This window comes from Rhinopithecus bieti, unplaced genomic scaffold (genome assembly GCF_001698545.2).
Source record: "Rhinopithecus bieti isolate Rb0 unplaced genomic scaffold, ASM169854v2 scaffold_2254, whole genome shotgun sequence".
Taxonomy (NCBI): domain Eukaryota; kingdom Metazoa; phylum Chordata; class Mammalia; order Primates; family Cercopithecidae; genus Rhinopithecus; species Rhinopithecus bieti.
The window spans coordinates 4,790,296-4,808,774 of NW_016803982.1; the positions used below are offsets into that span (position 1 = coordinate 4,790,296).

Consider the following 18,479-nt stretch of genomic DNA (forward strand, 5'->3'; position numbering starts at 1 on the left):
AATATATGTAAATTTTATAAATTTAATATAAATTTTAATATAAAAATCACCCCTTAAAAACAATTAGATGTGGAAGGAAGGGGAACACAGATGTTCAGGGCCTCAGAGATCCAGGTGTGAGTAACTAGAGTCCACATGACAAACACAAGGAGTTCATGTGTTCTGGCCTTTTTTTAGTTGAGAAAGTCAATTTTCTTGGCTCTTCTGAGCCTGTTGCTTGGTTCTTGACACCTCACTGGAAATAAAAAAATGGGAATTTGACTTTCCGTGATAGGGGCTGCCCCACCTGCGTTTGTAGAGTTGGAGCTCAGGCCTGTTGTGGGCGATGTTTGGAGATTAAGCTAGCCTCCTTATCTCTGGGTTGGTTGACTGTGAGACCAGGTGGAAGGACACGCAGCCCATCTGGTGGTGAGTGAGGCCACTTGTGGCCAGGGGACTGAAGGAAGTCCCTGTTCACCATATTCTTGGCAAAGTCTGGTCTCCTGGCATAGATTCAGCTTTTGACAGGTCTGGGGATTTCATTTTTTTTTTTAAAGCAAAATTATAAAAAATGCTTTTAAAGTGAATCACCAGTGTGTGTTTTTGTAAGAGTTGGTAGATTGAAGGCTTTCGAAAGTATGGGCTTTCTCACATGGGCCAGGCCATTTGAGATCTGCCTGAACTGCTCACCAGATCATCTGGGATAACACTGCCTTTGGGAGAAGGTGCCACGCTGTGTGCCAGTGGCCCTTTTCGCAGCTGTCTCGTGAACAGGGGTTGGGGGACAGTGGGGTGGACACTAGGCATCAGGTGGACCCCAGCACCCTGCCCAGCCTTTGCTGCAGTGGTCATCTGGGCGCTTTTAAACTGAACAATTTCATGTATCAGAAGTTATTCTTGTTCTCTTAGCCTTCGTCAGTGGAACCCAGAATGACAAGGACTTTAAGACTGGTGTTGAATTATATTCAGATCTTAAGCAATTCCTGTGATCTCCTAATTTCTTTAAACTTTCATGTTTTTTTTTTAGCTTCAAAAAAGAAGTCTTAAGGTAACATTTTTTCTTGAATGATTTCTCTTTTTTTGTATTTTCATTTTGTTGGTTTTCCTTATGGAAAGAATTGTTTAAAAGTCATACAGTAATTACAGTGTTTGGTGTAATATAATTCAGGATGTTTCATCTAATATAGAAAGACATTTGCTGCTTTTAGCTTCTTTATTATTATCCATATTGATTTAGGGTAATGGATTTGAATTGTCTAATCACTGACTTTGAGCAGCCAGGAATAAACTTAAAATCTTCCTGAAGCCAAGTCTGGCATTTTTTGATCTGCACGTGTGTACATTAAAAATTGAGATGTTGCTCTGCTTTTCCCAAAGCATGCATGTGTGAAATAGGCTCATTGCTAACAACTGGGACAGTGCAGAAAAACAGAGAAAACATACTGTTAACATCTCGGTGTACATCATTCCACATTTTTTTCTTTGGATATGCATATGAGTACGCCTGTCCCCCAACCAAAAGGGGACTAATTCCTGTCATTAATTTTACATTGATGTCTACCTAGTTTGCAGTTTAAAAACATTTTTGGAAAACTTTGGACATAGAAATCTTTTCACTTGTCTTTCCCTGGGATAAACTAACTGGAAGTGGGTTTTTGCCTTTTACTTATTTTCATTTTCAGGTATGGAACATCTCTTCTGACCACTTTTCCATCTTTTTAGTGCTTCCATTCTTTAGATGATATGCTTTTATGTCATTGTTTTCTATTTTTTGCTGCTTTTAATGTGATGTTTATTTTGATAATGATTTTTATTACCTTCATCTCTAGCTGTGTTAATGCTTTTTGGAGACTTAAAAGATGATCTGAATTATAATTTCTTTGAGAGTTGAGAGAAGTGTTTTTCTGAAATGTTTCCCCTCTCAGGAATTTGGAACTATTTTCCTTTTGCTTGTTTTCTTTTTCACCACTGTCTTTCCTTGTAGAGGCATCTGCATGCCTTGGTGTGGATTCTTTGGCTTAGGAGGGGACCTGCCATGTGCCCTGGCCTGGGGTCGGTGTGGAGGGGCGGGAGCACTGCCTCCTGGGGCCAGTGGCTCTGTCCTCTCCTCTCCGGCCTGCCCTGCCTTCTGCTGGCGGGCTGTGCCTCTGCCTGCTCTTCCCGGGCGGGATGAGATACCCCTGGGGGCTGCGCCACTCCCAGTGGGGCCCTTGCTTCTCATGCGAGGGGTCAGAGCTCAGTTGCCTGGGGTCCACAGTGCAAAGCTGGCCTCTCTTCCAGGAAGCCTTCCTGGTTAGGGAAGTGGAGATACCCTCGTGGGCCAGGCCTGCTGGGTGCCTCTGTGTCTGCAGTTGGGTCGCCACGGGAACATACCTGTCACCTTAGTTTCAGAACCGCCTGCCCCAGTGCGGGCCTAGGGTCCGGCTGTGTTCTCAGTTGTCCCCTCAGCCTGGGGCAGAGGTCAGTGTGCCTGGCAGGTAGTCTTTGTCATCTGTGGGTTCGGGTGAGAGTAGTTCCTAGTTTTATTGCATATGGACTTTTCTTCTCATGCTCCTTCCTTTATTAACTTCAGCGTGGGCCACAGCAGCCTAACGTAAATGCGCCTTTCATTTAATGGCTTTTACTGGAAGCCTCTTCATAGCTATTTTTAAACCTGAGGTCCATTAACATGACTCCAGATTAGAGCCAGAATACTCACACTTGCCAGTTTACATTGTGCGCTGTTCTTATGAAGCCTAGGATCAAAAAAGACCCAGAAGTAAAATCACGTTTCTTTTGTGTAGCGTGTGGTTTATGCGGTTGGGTGACCGAGTCGTGGATGGCAGCTTCTGGCGGCGATCCGTTCAGTAGAAGCCATTGATGACCGGCACCGCCTCGGCAGACTTCACCCGGAGGGCGGCTGACCGCTCCTCTCTCGCAGTCGGGGGGTGTCCTGCGTCCTACCCTAGTTCAGCACCATCCTTGGGGGCCACTTAGGAGTAGAGGGCTTCCGGGCCACAGTGCGGGGTCTCCTGTTGCTGCCTCCCCTCTCTGCGTTCTCTCTGCAGCGATCAGACCCGCGTCTTCGGGTCCGCGCCCACCCTCGCCTCACCTGCTGCTTCTCAGCTGCTGTTGATGGAGACCAGGTGTTTGACCTTTAGCGTGTGCCTTTATTACGCACCAGAACGTTCTGAGAGCAGGACTGAGGCCCCCCGCTGAGAGGCGCAGTTTGGGCGGACCAGGAATTTGGGGCAGCTGTGTTTGTGCTTGGAGGCCTGTTTTGCCTGGTGCTTCTGGAGGGTCGAGGTTTCTCAAATCCGAGCGCCGAATCGAAGTTGGGTTGTGTTGAGAGAGCCACAGTTAAGTAAATGTATGCAGACTTCCTGTCGGGTCCAGCCGCGGGAGCACATTTGTTGCATTATTCATTTGGTTTGCCCTTCAAGTGCTTAGTTCTCTTTTTTAGGGGAAGAAAACAACTCCGTGGGGCACTTGGGTAGAGAGGATTTTCCCGAAGCTGTAAACCTTGGAGGATGGCCTGACTGGTCTCCTCCCCGCAGCCGGAGCAGAGCCGGGCCTCTCTCCCCTCCCCTGGCCTTTGCTGGAACCTCTAGGCCCCCGGGGGCTTCAGTCATTGGGACTTCCCGGTCCACGCTGGCTGCTGTCGTCTGCTACAGGGAGTGGTGGGTCTGAGACTTTGTACTTCGTCCCATCGTCTCCACAGATAACACCCGTTCCTGCCAGGCCGCGTGTTCTGGTGTTGTTCGGAAATGAGGGGGTCTAGATTTCTTTCTTTTTTTTTTGAGACGGAGTCTCGCTGTCGCCCAGGCTGGAGTGCAGTGGCGCGATCTCGGCTCACTGCAAGCTCCGCCTCCGGGTTCCCGCCATTCTCCTGCCTCAGCCTCCTGAGTAGCTGGGACTACAGGCGCCCGCCACCGCGCCTGGCTAGTTTTTTGTATTTTTAGTAGAGACGGGGTTTCACCATGTTAGCCAGGATGGTCTCGATTTTCTGACCTCGTGATCTGCCCTCCTCGGCCTCCCAAAGTGCTGGGATTACAGGCCTGAGCCAGCGCGCCCGGCCTAGGGGGGGGGGGGGTCTAGATTTCAACTGACCTCTTGCGGACGTACATGGTGAGCGTTGGTACTTGGACGTGTAGATGGAAAAAGTAGAGTGAAAAACGCATAGAAAGTAAATTCCACCATCAGCCTTTCTAGGGCTGTGGTCTGCTTTGCTTCCCATCACTTTCACCCCAGGAACAAGGGACTGATATGGAAAGGAACCAAGGAACCGGGAAACCGGAGCATTTATTAGGCTCAGCTGTCTGATTTTTAAATATGTGTTTCTTAATCTGAGGTCCATGGACGGACTACCTGGTAGGCTGTTTCTTGGGTCCAGGAAGCCATTATATTTATATGCTGGTTTCCTGAAAAACACGGGATGCTCTGTGAGTATGAGGAGTTACTGTGTTGTCACTTGAGTTGACCCTGGAGTTTGTGAGGCTGGCCCTGTTCTGGTTACCATCAGTAAAAGGCAGGGCTGGGAGGAAGTTGGAACCAACTGGCTGGTAGAAACTGGCCTTTTTTTTTTCTTTTTTTTTTTTTGTGCATAGGATGAATGTATTGTTTTGTCCTTTTTACCTTAGCAGACGAGAAGAGTTGGCTGGAATGGTCCCTACTCAGCAATATTTATTTAGGTTTGCACACCTTCCAAAACGTTGCTTAAGTCCCATTTACAATGCTTTAAAATGGCTGACATACCAGTCAGCGGTGGGGTCGGTGGAGTGTGATGTCAAGAAAATATTAAATCATGAGAGCTTATTACTATGCCCAGAAAATAGGGCAGTCTTGTAAATGACCTTTGTCTTCAAGTCGGGTAAGAAATGAGTTATAAACGGCCTGTGGTTAAAGTCCTAGTGGATCCTTGGAAAACAGTGGGTGGAGATGGAACGATCTTTGACTCACTTGTGTTCTGTGTCCTTTGATCTGTGCCAAGGAAGAGATTGCTTTGAAATGCATGATTTTATTTTCTCAAATATTGTACAGCAGTAATGGAGTAGTGAGTGGAAAAGTATTGCTCACTCTGTTGCACACTTCTCGGAGTTGATGTGATACACCCTGCTTACCCCCAGGCTTCAGTAATGCCAGTGCCTGCTGTTTAGATGTGCAGATAAAATACACTTCCTCATGGTAAAAGGGTAAAGTGTGATGGATGAGGGCACAGGCTGTTGAGACAAACTGGTTCAAATCTTTCCTACAGTTCATCTCACCTTTGTGTTGTGGTTTCTTTATCTTTGAAGAGATGGGGATTACATGATTTAATTCTGTAGGGACAGCATCTGGTATATTTATTACATTGGCAGCTTCTAAGTCAAAAATAAGAAATATCTCTTGAAAGAATTTAAAAGTTTATTGTAAATTAGGTTATAATTTTCCGGAACCCTCCCACTTTCTGGCTCTGATGCTGACATCATGGTCTCTATTCTCTGCTCACAACCTCAGAAGTTTTCGTAATACTGCTGTTATGAAAATGTAAGGAAAACACTTTTTCCTTTGAACCTCTAAACAGAGACAAACTGCCCTTCTTAATTGGTCGGGAGGCAGCTGAAAGTGTTGGGTCCTGATTTTGATCAGCCTGAAGCTGTTCCCAGACCAAACTGAGGGTCAGGCTATTTCTCGTGGCCCAATAATGAGATGCAGATGAACTGGGGAGGAAGAGAGTTTTTATTTTCTGCAACCGGTTATTTTCTGCAACCGGTTACAAAGTTTTCCAGAGCTTATATACCTTCTAAGCTATATATGCCTGTGTGTAAGTGTGCATCTAAAGACATTAGTGATTAACTTCTCGATCTATAACTGAGGTCAGAGTCCTGAAGACCTTCCTCTCTAGCCTCAGTAGATATACTTAATCTAAATGGGTCCAGGTGCTGGGGTAGATTACCCTGATTTTGTCTCCTGCTAAATCACAGAGGTTTGGGGAGTTCCTTCAGATGCCCAATAACCGTGTTGGGGGAGTTTCTTCAGACCCCCAATAAAATTTGTTTAATCCTAAACGAGTCCTGTTAAGAATTCTTTGGTTATTTTATCTTGCTTTAAGGCCCGGGAAAGGCCTAGGCAAAACTCTTGGTGTTCTTTTGTTACATTCCAGCCCTTGTATAAGGGCACTGGCTTTTTTTTTTTTTTTTTTTAAAGCTTTTAATATTTATCTTATCCACTCAGTACTGAAACAGTTGTTACAGGGGCCTGCGTGAGTGAGACCTGGCCTGCCACAAAGCTTCCTGGACACGTTGTCAGCTTTGTGACCTGCACTGGTGATTGGTTTTGGAGATCAGTTAGGTGGAGGAGTAGACAGGGATGTGAAGTTTAGGTAAATCCTGAAGCTGTGGAATAAGACTTAGCTTTTTTTGGTTTTGTTTTCAAAAGTCCTTCATCCACTGGGCATTTCAGCTCTCACTTGTGCCAGGCATTTTACTAGATGCTGGGGCAAGATAAAGGAAGTCTTTGTCCTTAAGGATCTCACAGTCATTTGCGAAAGACAGATGTCTAAAGATATGTAATGTGTAATTTTTCTTTTAAACAACTTTATTGATACATTTTACATATCATAAAATTTAAGGTGTAAAATGCAATGATTTGTAGTAATTTCACTGAATGGTGCAGCTAGCATCAATCAGAGCAGAACATTTCATCCCCAGTAAGATTCCTCATCGTCACTCACAGGTGATCTCTGTTCCCACCCTAGCCTTGGACAGTTCTGCATCTACTTTGTAGCTCTATAAATTTGCCTTTTCTGGACATTTCATATAAGTCAATCACACAGTATGTGTTCCTTTGTGACTGGCTGCTTTTGCTTAGCGTGACGTTCTTGGGGCTCGTGACGCAGCTTGTTGTGTCTGTCGTTCATTCTTTTTGCAGCAGAATCGTATCTTTTGTTTCGATGGGCCACATGTTTGTTGCCTGTTTACTTTCCAGCTGGTGGACGTTTAGGCCGTTTGCACTGGCGGTTGCTGTGTATCATGTGGCTGTGAACATATTTGTGTGTGTCTCTGCGTGGACTTATGTGTCCTGTTCTCTTGGGAATGGAATTGCTGGGTTATAGGGTAGGTTTTTTGTTTCCCCTTGGAGACTCTGGTTTCCACATGCGGTAGTTATATGCTTAACCTTTTGAGAAATTGCCAAATGGCTTTCTGAAGTGGCCGCATCATTTTGCTCCCTCCAGCCGTTTATGATGTTTCCGTTTCTAGTAAGTTCTGAGATAACATAAGAGAAATAATGATGCAGCCCTCACTACTGTGCTCTATGACTTACACCTGGTAATGTAAGTTTCCCTTTTACAAACGGAGCTTTGCAGAGATTATTTTCACCTCATTCAGGCTCACCTTGAGATAGGAACCCTGGGCCAGCCTGACTCCAAAAGCTACTCTCTTAAGCACTTTGCTTTCCTGACTTGTGCTCTTTTAACATTGTAGCATTATTTTCAAATGCAGTGAGAGCACTGAAGACAAAGTATTTGATTCTTCCATGGATCCAGTGATGGTTCATCATCAAGAATCATTTTAATATAGGAAGAGAACAACAGATTATGGCATCAGTAGATTTACTGCTACTTCCATTGCAACATTAAAATTGTTATCAATATAGCAAAATGGAGAAAAGCAGTTGAATTACAATAAGAGTTGCATTACAGTATTTACTCTCTCGGAAGATGTTAGTGTTGTGGCAGGCTGAACCCACCCATGGAAGAGGTGTGTGCTTCAGGGCGGCACAGCTGGAGTGAGCCAAATGGCAAATTGTGTACAAAGTGTGCAGCAGGCTGAGCCTTTGATGGAAACAGCGGGTGCTCTGCTGTGTGCAGGTGGATGTCAGGTCTGTGTGTGAGTCTTTGCTGTCTCCCTTTCCTTTCTGTGTCCCCCTCCCCACCAGCTCTGACTCCTGTGTCTCCTTAGAATGCCTTCCAGAAATTGTGACAGGTGGGGAGGGCAGAACAAAGTATTATCTTTTCTGTGGTTTTCTCAGTAGTGATGAAATTTTCACCTGTTTGGGCCTCACTGAGGAACAAGAAAGAAGGAACACTAGGGTCTGAGTGTGGGAAGGAGGCAGTGACAGCGATGAACCCCGGCCGTCAGGCGGCAGGCTGCGCTGGGAGCTACCTCCAGGAGGGAGGGTTTAGCACAAGGTGTGCTTTTGTAGGCAGGTTTGTGCATGCGTGTGTGTGTACCAGAATAGAGGAAGGAAAAAGAAGGGGCAAGAGACTGGGCAAAGAATGAATAAGGTGAGCTCACAAACTCCCCTTGGAGCGGAAGATCAGTTGAAGATGCAGTAAGCTACTGCTCGAGGAAGGGATTAAAAATAGGCACCAAGCCGCGGTGGCTCACACCTGTAATCCCAGCACTTTGGGAGGCCGAGGTGGGAGGATCACCTGAGATCAGGAGTTGGAGACCAGCCTGACCAACATGGTGAAACCCCATCTCTACTAAAAATAGAGAAATTAGCCGCATGTGGTGGCAGGCACCTGTAACCCCAGCTACGAGGGAAGCTGAGGCAGGAGAATTCCTTGAACCTGGGAGGGGGAGGTTTCAGTGATCTGAGATTACTCCACCGTACTCTTGCCTGGTTGACAGAGCGAGACTCCATCTTAAAAAAAAAAAAACCTCCAAAGCAAAGTGATTGACCTAGCCGATGGAGAACACCCTTTCCTTCACCAAAACCTGAAGCTCAGCATGGTTCTTGGGAAGGAAGTTCTGAAAGTGATGAGGATTTGCTGACATCCCTGTGGATTAGTGACATTGATGGGCACCAGAAAGCAGGTGTCTGTTGTGGTGACAGAAAACCAGGATGGAAGCTACAGGTGACGTCTGCAGGGTAGGCCCTGCCCACTCTGACCTCCAGCTGCACCCTGAGCGAGCAGCTGAGGCATGAAAGTGGTTGGGCTATGCAGCCGAGCCCTGAGCCCCTCAGCAGGTTCATCCCACAGCCCTGCATTGCGGGTACTCTTGTTACCCCACCTACAGAAGAGGCAGCCGAGGCACAGGGCGTTTAAGTGACTTTGTTAGGGTCCCCCTCATCAGAGCTGGGGATTCGATTCAGGCAGACTGGCTCCAGGAGCTGTGCCCTCAGCCCCTGCACTACACTGAGGGGCAGCAGAAATGAACCTAGGTGACGACTAGAAAGATCACCACCTCTTCTTCTGTCTCACATTCTCTACCTAGGAGTGCACGTCTCCGCCCACTTGCCACTTCCTGGGCTGTTGGTGTGGACCTGGGTGAAGGTGGGGCCCCTGTCCTGCCACGGGCAGTGAGGCCAGCACCCTGGCCAGTGTGTGGCCTGGTCCTTAGTCTGGAAGGTCTGTCTGCTCCTCGTGTCACAGCTGGTGGCTGGAGCCTCGGCTCCTCAGGTGCACTCGCCTTGCTTGTTTATTTAGCTGAAGGGGTTGAGGTCTCCCGTGTGCCGGGTGCCCTGCTGTTGTGAATGAGCCCACTGCTGTTCAAAGCCGACATTGCAGCGGCGGCAGGGTAATGCCGTCCGGGGGAGTCCCCACTCCGGGTGGAGTGTGTGTGTTTGTGAAGGACCCCACAAAGACATGTCCTTAGCCATCCCAGCAGCCTCACCCAGGAGGACTGCCTGGTGGGAGCCCTCCCAGGGCCACCGTCCAGAGAGGTGGCACTGCCCATAAAAATACTGTGCACAGGTAGCCTGCTCCTTCGGAGGTGGGTCTTGAGGGGGTCACGGTATAGGCTGAAGAACATTGTCTTGAGGGCTCAAGGAGCTGAAGGCCACCACCCTGGCTCTGTCCCTGCGTGAGTGACTTACTTGCCAAGCCTCCCCTTCTCATCTTTGGAGGTAGCTGCTTCAAGGGACTGGGTGGTAGGTAAGGAGATGAGCTGGGAGGGGCGGGCTCTGGCCAGTGTCAGGGGCACACAGGATCCTGCTTCTCCCTCCCTTTCACTGGGTGGCTGAAGGGCAGGCGGAGGAGTGTGGCGGCCAGGCGCCTGGAGGGCAGGCTGAAGAGTGCGGCCAGGCGGCTGGAGGGCAGGCGGAGGAGTGTGTTGACTGGGAGGCTGGAGGGCAGGCAGAGGAGTGTGGCGACCGGGCGGCTGGAGGGCAGGCAGAGGAGTGTGGCCAATCGGTTGGCGGGCAGGCGGAGGAGCGTGGCCAGGCGGCTGGCGAGCAGGCGGAGGAGTGTGGCCAATCGGTTGGAGGGCAGGCGGAGGAGTGTGGCCAGGCGGAGGAGCGTGGCAACCGGGCGGCTGGAGAGCAGGCGGAGGAGTGTGGCCAATCGGTTGGAGGGCAGGCGGGGGAGTGTGGCAACCAGGCGGCTGGAGAGCAGGCGGAGGAGTGTGGCAACCGGGCAGCCGGAGGGCAGGCAGAGCAATGTGGCTGCTGGCAGGGTGTGTGTTTCTGGTTCTGTTGAGTGATGCTTAGAAGATCGTTCCGAGAGGTCAGGGCAGCTCCCAGGGCACTGGGCTCCTGCAGGGGACTCGGAGGCCAGCTTTTGTCAGCTCATGAGCTTTTAAAAATGGAGAGGACAGGTGTAGTGGCTATTCCCTGTAAATCCAGCACTTTGGGAGGCCAAGGTGAGAGGATCACTTGAGCCCTGAAGTTGGAGACCAGCCTGGGCAACATAGAGAGACCCTGTCTCTACAAAAAGTAAAATAACAATCAGCCGGGCATGGTGGCACACACCTGTAGTCTCAGCTACTTGGGAGGCTGAGGTGAGAGGATCACTTGAACCCAGGAGTTGGAGGCTGCAGTGAGCCATGACTGTGCCACTGCATTCCAGTCTGGGCCACAGGGAGAGCTCCCTTCTCTTGGAAGAGGGAAAAAAAAAAAAGGTAGAAGAATAATATTGCAACAGAGACAAGTTAGCTCTCAAGGCCTAAGGCATTTGTTCCCTGATCCCTGCTGAAGTGTGTTTGCTTCTGATCCAGCCTGTCACCCACCCATGGAATTCTGTAATCCCCCCAGGGCTGCACAAAGCAGCTGACTTGCCGACCAGTTGTCCCACTGCTTGGCCTGGCGCTTGCAGAGTTTCTGTGAGATGTAGGATTTGGCTCACACAGATTGCATCTTGATTGCTTACGTTCCCTTTTGCCCTTGCTGCCCCACCTAGGGAGAGAAGAACACTCAGTGACACTTTTTTTCCCCTGGTGGGCAGGATACGTGTGTTCCTGTTTGTGACAAATCAACCTTGTCTATGACCTTAGCACCTCCATTCCAGGAATTTCCCCTTCGAGGCCTCTAAAAGCTGAAAGATTTTCAGGTAAAGGAAATGCGATATTGATTGAAATCTGCATACACCAAAACAATTTGGTCTGGCTTCTAGAATAGTCAGTTTGCTGATACTCATCATTGCTTCCATCAGCTCTTGTAAAGTACAGGAAGGTGAGTTCACCTCTAGGGAATGGGAAGTGGCATCACATTTTACTCTTTGCGCTGATCCTGGCATTCTGGTGTGTTCACAGGGTGAGCCTTGCCAGTTAGGTGCCTCTGGAGTCAGGCACCCTGTGAAGCTTGTAGCTCATGAGCACTTTGCAGTCCAGAGAATGACCCGTGACCCTTAAACCCCACTTCCGAGCTGTGGGGGATCTTGTGTAAGGTCTGTGCCTGAATTGTCTCAGCTGTGTCATGAGGATGGTGTTCCCTTTCTCATGGGGCGGTTGTGAGGTCTAGAAACTGTATTTATGAACGCTGCCCAGCACGAGGCCTTCCCGTGGGAGGAGCTTCAGCAGTGGGAGCTGCTACTGTTTGTTACTGCGTATTTGTACACTGGGAATGTTTTCCATGACTTTCGTTTGCATTTTGATTTTAATAAAGGAGGTGCCAGATTCACTTTCCAGGGAACTGTATACTTTATTTAGAATGTATTGCATATATATATTTTTTGAGACAGTTTTGCTCTTGTTGCCCAGGCTGGAGTGCGATGGCGTGATCTCGGCTCACCACAGCCTCAGCCTCCCAGGTTCAAGTGATTCTCCTGCCTCAGCCTCCCAAATAGCTGGGATTACAGACATGCGCTACCACACCCAGCTAATTTTGTAGTTTTAGTAAATACAGGCTGGTCTCGAACTCCTGACCTCGGGTGATCCGCCTGCCTCAGCCTCCCAAAATGTTGGGATTACAGGCATGAGCCACCGTGCCCAGCCCATTGCATATTTTTTATCAAGTTCTTGCCCAATGAAACTGTCCTGGTTATGCTGTCAGGGCCTGTTTGTTGGGACCACTCAGTGGGTTCTCCTTGCCCGCTGCCCAAACAGAGCTGATTTATCAAGACAAGGGAATTGCAATAGACAGAGTTTAACTCAGTGCTGGCTGTACAGGAGACCAGAGTTTTATTGTTACTCAAATCAGCCTCTCTGCAAATTTGGAGATTGGGATTTTTAAGGATAATTTGGTGGGTAGGGGTTCAGGAAGTGGGGAATGCTGGTTGGTTGCGTCGGAGATGGAATCATAGGAGATCGAAGTGGATTTTTTGCTGTTTTCGGTTCCTGGATGGGATCCCAGAACTGGTTGAGCCAGATTACTGGTCTGGGTGGCACTAGCTGGTGCATCAGAATGCTGGGTCTGCAACATATCCCAAGCACTGATCTTAGTTTTCACAACAGTGATCTTATCCCCAGGAGCCGTTTTGGGAGGTTCAGAATCTTGTAGCCTCTGGCCTGCGTGACTCCTAAACCATAATTTCTAATCTTGTAGCTAATATGTTAGTCTTACAGAGGTGTAGTATAGTCCCCAGGCAAGAAGGGGGTGTGTTTTGGGAAAGGGCTATTACCATTTTTATTTCGAAGTTAAACTATAAACCAAGTTCCTCCCGAAGTGAGTTTAGCCCATGTCCAGGCATGAAAAGGACAGCTTGGAGGTTAGAAGCAAGATGGAGTCGGTCAGGCCAGATCTCTTTCACGGTCATCATTTTCTCAGTGTTAGAGTTTTTGCAGAGGCGGTTTCGTTGTCACCTCAAAGAAACCACAGGCCTCATCTTTGAGCCAGGGAGCCTTCTATTGAAGAAAAGTACCCCACACAACCACTGGGAGATCCTGGGGGCAGGACTGAGGTTCCCTGGTAGGGACTCCAGGGGCGCTGGAGCTTTGTGACCATGGGCCTTGGCTCCTCGGCTGCTTCTGCTATGAAGCCTTGTGTAGTTGGAGGAGGATGTGGATGAGATCAGGCGGGGTATCCACTAGCTCCTGGTGGTGGGTAGGCGTCAGCAGACTAGGAGAGCCTCTGTTTAACTTGTACTGAGAAGGAGTGTGACTCTAGGAGAGTTGGGCGGAGAGCCGCACACACCAGTGCTGTGTCCAGACTGGGCCCCATGGTGTCTGAGCATTATTCTCTCTAGGGTCACCTTCTCCTGCACTGTGACGTCACGGAGCTTCAGACAGTGGTTTTCGAAGGTAACAGAGCAGGTGGTGGTGCGGTGTATGTGCGTGCATGAGTGTGAGTGTGTGTGTATTGGGTACTGAGGCCGCAAGCAATCAATTGATCTAGGTGGTACAGTAGTTTTTTTCTCATTTTTAATACTTTCCAAAACTCGAATTTACATTTTTTATTTTTAGAGATAGGGGTTCTCATTTTGTCACCTAAGCTGGAGTGCAGTGGTTCAGTCATAGCTCACTGCAGCCTCAAACTCCTGGGCTCAAGTGATTCTCCCACCTCAGCCTCGCGAGTAGCTGGGATTACAGGCTTGAGCCACCGTGCCCTGCAGTATTTTTAACTTAGCTAGAGCATTTTGTATCTTAAGTATTCTTTTACAAATAGTAGATGCTAGCATTAGGGTTCTTCTAAATATTAACTGTTCCTTAATATTTAGGAAATATCAAGGAATTTAGGAAGACTCTGAGACAGTCTCACTTTGTCACCCAGGCTGGAGTGCAGCAGTGCAGTTTCAGCTCGCTGCAACCTCCACCTCCCAGGTTCAAGTGATTCTCATGCTTCAGCCTCCTGAGGAGCTGGGAACCTGGCTAATTTTTGTATTTTTTGTAGAGATGGAGTTTCACCATGTTGGCCAGATTGGTCTTGAACTCCTAGCCTCAAGTGATCCACCTGCCTCAGCCTCCCAAAGTGCTGGGATTATAGGCGTGAGCCACTGTGCCCAGCCTGAAAACTAATTGTTTGATTATGTAGACCTGGACTTTGAAATTCATAGAATTTAACTTCTCTTTGTGCCAGTTTTCTTTTTTGTCAAATACTGTAGGGTATTTATTCAGCTTGTCTTCTAAATGATGTGATTATTGTAGGGATAAAGTGTATACTGTGGGAGAAATGAGTTTACTAAACCAGATTGTGGGTGCATTTGTAATGCATTAATACAGCTTAGGTAGATAAACTGAGTAGTGCCACTTAGAAAAGTAAATTCTCTGTTCATGGACACAGACCAGGAGGAATTTACATTGTAGTAATTAGTAGATTTATTGCAATGTTCTGTAGAAAAGCATGTTATTGTATAAAAATGATTTGTCATCAGTTAGCTAGAAATAAGACTTTTCTTCGAAAAAATATTTGAGGACTAGAAAAATCTGTCAATTATTTGAGCTTCTTAGAGCCATTTGATAAAGACAGATATTTGATAAATACTGATTTCTATTTTGGAGACCTTAGATTAACCAACTAGTTCACCATACACAAAGCACCCTTTTGGGGCTCACCTGCAGAGAGGTTAGAATGGGTATGTGGGGGTCATGGGATGGGTGTGTGGTGGGTGTGGGATGGGTGTGTGGTGGGTGTGGAATGTGTGGGCTGGGTGTGTAGGGGGTGTGGGATTTGTGTGGGGTGGGTGTGTGATGGGTGTGTGGGCTGGGTGTGTGGTGGGTGTGGGATGTGTGTGGGATGGGTGTGTGGTGGGTATGGGATGTGTGTGGGATGAGTGTGTGGTGGGTGTGGGATGGGTGTGTGGTGGGTGTGGGATGTGTGGGCTGGGGGTGTGGTGGATGTGGGATGTGTGTGTGGGATGGGTGTGTGGTGGTTGTGGGATGGGCGTGTGGTGTGTGGTGGGTGTGGGGTGTGTGGGATGGGTGTGTGGTGGTTGTGGGATGGGCGTGTGGTGTGTGGTGGGTGTGGTGTGTGTGGGATGGGTGTGTGGTGGTTGTGGGATGGGCGTGTGGTGTGTGGTGGGTGTGGGGTGTGTGGGATGGGTGTGTGGTGGTTGTGGGATGGGCGTGTGGTGTGTGGTGGGTGTGGGGTGTGTGGGATGGGTGTGTGGTGGTTGTGGGATGGGCGTGTGGTGTGTGGTGGGTGTGGGGTGTGTGGGATGGGTGTGTGGTGGTTGTGGGATGGGCGTGTGGTGTGTGGTGGGTGTGGGGTGTGTGGGATGGGTGTGTGGTGGTTGTGGGATGGGCGTGTGGTGTGTGGTGGGTGTGGGGTGTGTGGGATGGGTGTGTGGTGGTTGTGGGATGGGCGTGTGGTGTGTGGTGGGTGTGGGGTGTGTGGGATGGGTGTGTGGTGGTTGTGGGATGGGCGTGTGGTGTGTGGTGGGTATGGGGTGTGTGGGATGGGTGTGTGGTGGGTATGGGATGTGTGTGGGATGTGTGGGGTGGGTATGGGATGGATCTGTGTGGGATGGGATGGGTGTAGGTGGGTGTGGGATGGGCGTGCACCATCAGTTACTAGTCGCTGAAGTTATCTCACAAGGTGGTGGGGAGGGGTTGCCCTCCTTCTGTCGTGGAGAGGAGAGGTGGGAGAGGTAAAAGATGAAGAAGGTGAGGTGCTGGAGGTGCCCCCCTCCTCTGCACTGATGTGATCTTTTTCCCTCAGGTGTAGAAAGGTGAACGTGACCCAGGGTAAAAGGAGTTTTCCAGACAGCACTACTGGCATTGTGACTTCTGCAGAGCCTGGGGCAAATCTAGACTAGACCGGTGGTCCTCAACCTTGGCCACATGTGGGAGTCTCTGGTTAGCTTAACTAAGCTAATGAGGGATGGGTCCCTTCCCAAAGATTCTGGTTGAATCGGTCCGGGCTGAGGGTGGGACGTGGAGCTGTTGAGGAGGCTGCCCACACGCAGCCCAGGTGGAGAATCTCAGCCCCACGCAGCAGGGAGGGTGGGCCCTGGGAGGGCGCTGACCTCACGATCACAGAGCAGGCAGTTCCCAAAGCGTCTTTCTCCTGGTGCGGTGTCCTACATCTGCAGTTCCAGCTCACCTGTAACGGAGCAGAGGCCGCTGTGGGGACGATAGGCACCATTGGGCAGTTAGTGATGTCTAGCCAAAAACCCATTAATAACATCTGCACCTTCAAAGGGTGAAGGTGGAGTGAGGAGGAGAACAGGCATTCAAATTTGTTCCTTGGCTTCAAGAGGAGCCTTGATGTCCTGAGTCCGCACTGGTGTGAAAGCCAGTCCTGACCTTAAACTTCTTATCAAGTCAAAATCAGGAGCAAAAGGTGTCTAGGGTTGGCTGGTGTGTGGAGCCCCAGGATCCGACTGAGGGGAGTCCCTAAGGTGTGATGCTGTCCTGATAGTGGAAAGCCCTGGGCGCTTCCCAGGGCAATGGAGGAGGCCAGGGATACTCCATCCCAGACTGGGTTTTGACCATGACAGGTTTTTGATGACAACTGCTGGCTGGAAAACTTTCCAGAAAAGAGCACTTGGCTTTTATTTAGTCTTTCTCGTTTGGTTTATAAACTTTGCATTGGCATTTTCTGTACATATCCCTGCATGTATAGTTATTTTATAAAAAGGGCAGCTTGATTTTCCGATTTTGGGAGGGTGTATTGGAAAGACCCTGATAAAGAGTGAGCTTTAAACTGGTTAGAATGAAAGCAGATCTTTATGGATGAATAGGCTTGCTTTAGACAAATTGTTCACTATTCCTTTCTGTACAGAAAGCCTCTTCACATTTAATGGCCAGGTTAATTTGATGAGATGGGTTCCCAGGGTATTTTGTTTGTTTGCAATTAGCTTTAGGTTTTCTTACTTAGGGGAAGAATAATCTGTATTAAAAAATAGGAGATTGGCCTAAAGTTCAGCCATACTAAAAAACTACTCTCAGTTTTACTCTCTGGGGACCCTGTTGCATTGTGTTGTACCTGGTGTGTTCTCAGTTAAGAGTTTTGGTCAGCAAGTTAATGATTTCCAAAAATGTCTCCAAAATTGAGTGCTGTTTTAAAGATGACCTCGCATGTTCTTCAGTGTGCTTAAGAGTCTATTCCAACTCTGGTGAAGGTGGTGGCAGTTCACCACGTTGCCGGCAGACAATGTGGTTTGATCGCCGAACAGACATGTGAGGTCATTGTCCATTTGACTGAGAAGAACTTGCTGGAGGTCGTGCAGCAGCGCACCACAGCTTTTCATTCCAGAGCTTGGGATTCTTCTTTTGTGCCCTTGTGTTGTATGTTGCTGTCAGAGCTCAGGAGACAGTGATGGGTGTGCTCAGTGTTCGGAGTCGGATGGCTCTGGGTTCCTGTTCAGCCTCTGTGCCTGAAGACAAGTCACATAAAAGTCAGAAAATGGAGCTCATGCCTCCTCCATAGAGGGCACCCGGGCACGACGGTAGCTTTGCTTACGGCGTCGTTCTGCCCAGGCCACATCCCAGACCATATCCAAGAGAAGAGTCATTGCCTCTGACTGCAGCTGTCACCTAATCTGTGACACTGAGAAGGCCAGGAGCTCTGGGAATCTAGTTCCTTTCTGGGTGTGTAAACGGAGCTGCCTTCAGTATTCCAGGTGTTTTGCAAGACCTTCTCTTAGGTTCAGTTAAGTTTCTGCTCAAATTGTTAGGATTTCTCTTCCACAAACTTTCTGGAAGTATGTGTGTGTGTTTCTGTCTTGGAGACACAGACAGAAACTGTCGTGTCTGGTCCTCTTGACAGGTTGTGTGTGTGTGCGTGCGCGTGTGCACGCACATACAGGGCCAGTAGCTTTTGCCTTCTTTCTTTGTCATCATTTTTCCTGCAATTGGTCTCTTGTCTGACATCGGCTTCCTTCTCCTGGCAGTGTCTGTGGAGTAGAGCCTTCTTTCCCCGGCCCTGCAGGTAGTCCCTTTCTATTTTAAGAGATTTAGTGGTTACCTTTACAAGGCAATTTAAAGGTCCATGGATTTCTGCAAATTCTGGTCACCATGATCTTGCCTCTGCAGTTCCCAGTATCATTTCTTAGACCTGGGAGCCTTTTAAGTTGGGTAGGGTCATTGCATTAATGGCCAGATGCGTCTTATGGAAGTCTTGTGTTAGGACCCCAACCACACCCATCCCCGGGCCTACAGGGGCCTCTGGCACCACCCGTGTGGTGGTTTGTTAGTCTTTTCCTCACCTCAGCCTCAGCAACCAAGGATCTATTTCCACCAGTCAAAAAATGTTGTCATCTTGAGAATTTTCTGTAAAGGGACTCATCTGTGTGTGACCTTTGGCGCTTGTAGACAAGATTAAGAAGTTGGATGACAAGAGGGTCAGTGGGGGGATTAGAAAGGAGCTTTGGGGTTTAGATTCACAAGCTGAGTGTGACCTCAGTGCGAAGGGCAGTGGGTCGTCCCCAGTTTTAAGCAGTGAAGGAAACCGTGAGCTTTTAGGAAGATCAACTCTGTCAGCAGGGCACAGGCAGGTCT

General features: G+C 48.7%; 1 protein-coding gene across 8 annotated transcripts in view; it reads left to right on the forward strand.

Annotated features, from left to right (window-relative positions):
• Positions 1-18,479, forward strand: part of STK24 (serine/threonine kinase 24) — a 143,496-nt gene that overhangs the window by 35,804 nt on the left and 89,213 nt on the right. The window contains exon 1 of one of the 8 annotated variants that reach the window (XM_017862148.1): positions 3,167-3,317. The exons of 6 other annotated variants lie outside the window; for them this stretch is intronic. The gene's annotated coding sequence lies outside the window, so the exon portion shown is untranslated. Of the gene's footprint in view, positions 1-3,166; positions 3,329-18,479 lie in introns of those variants that run through there. One more of the 8 variants, XM_017862143.1, reaches the window with a different exon arrangement.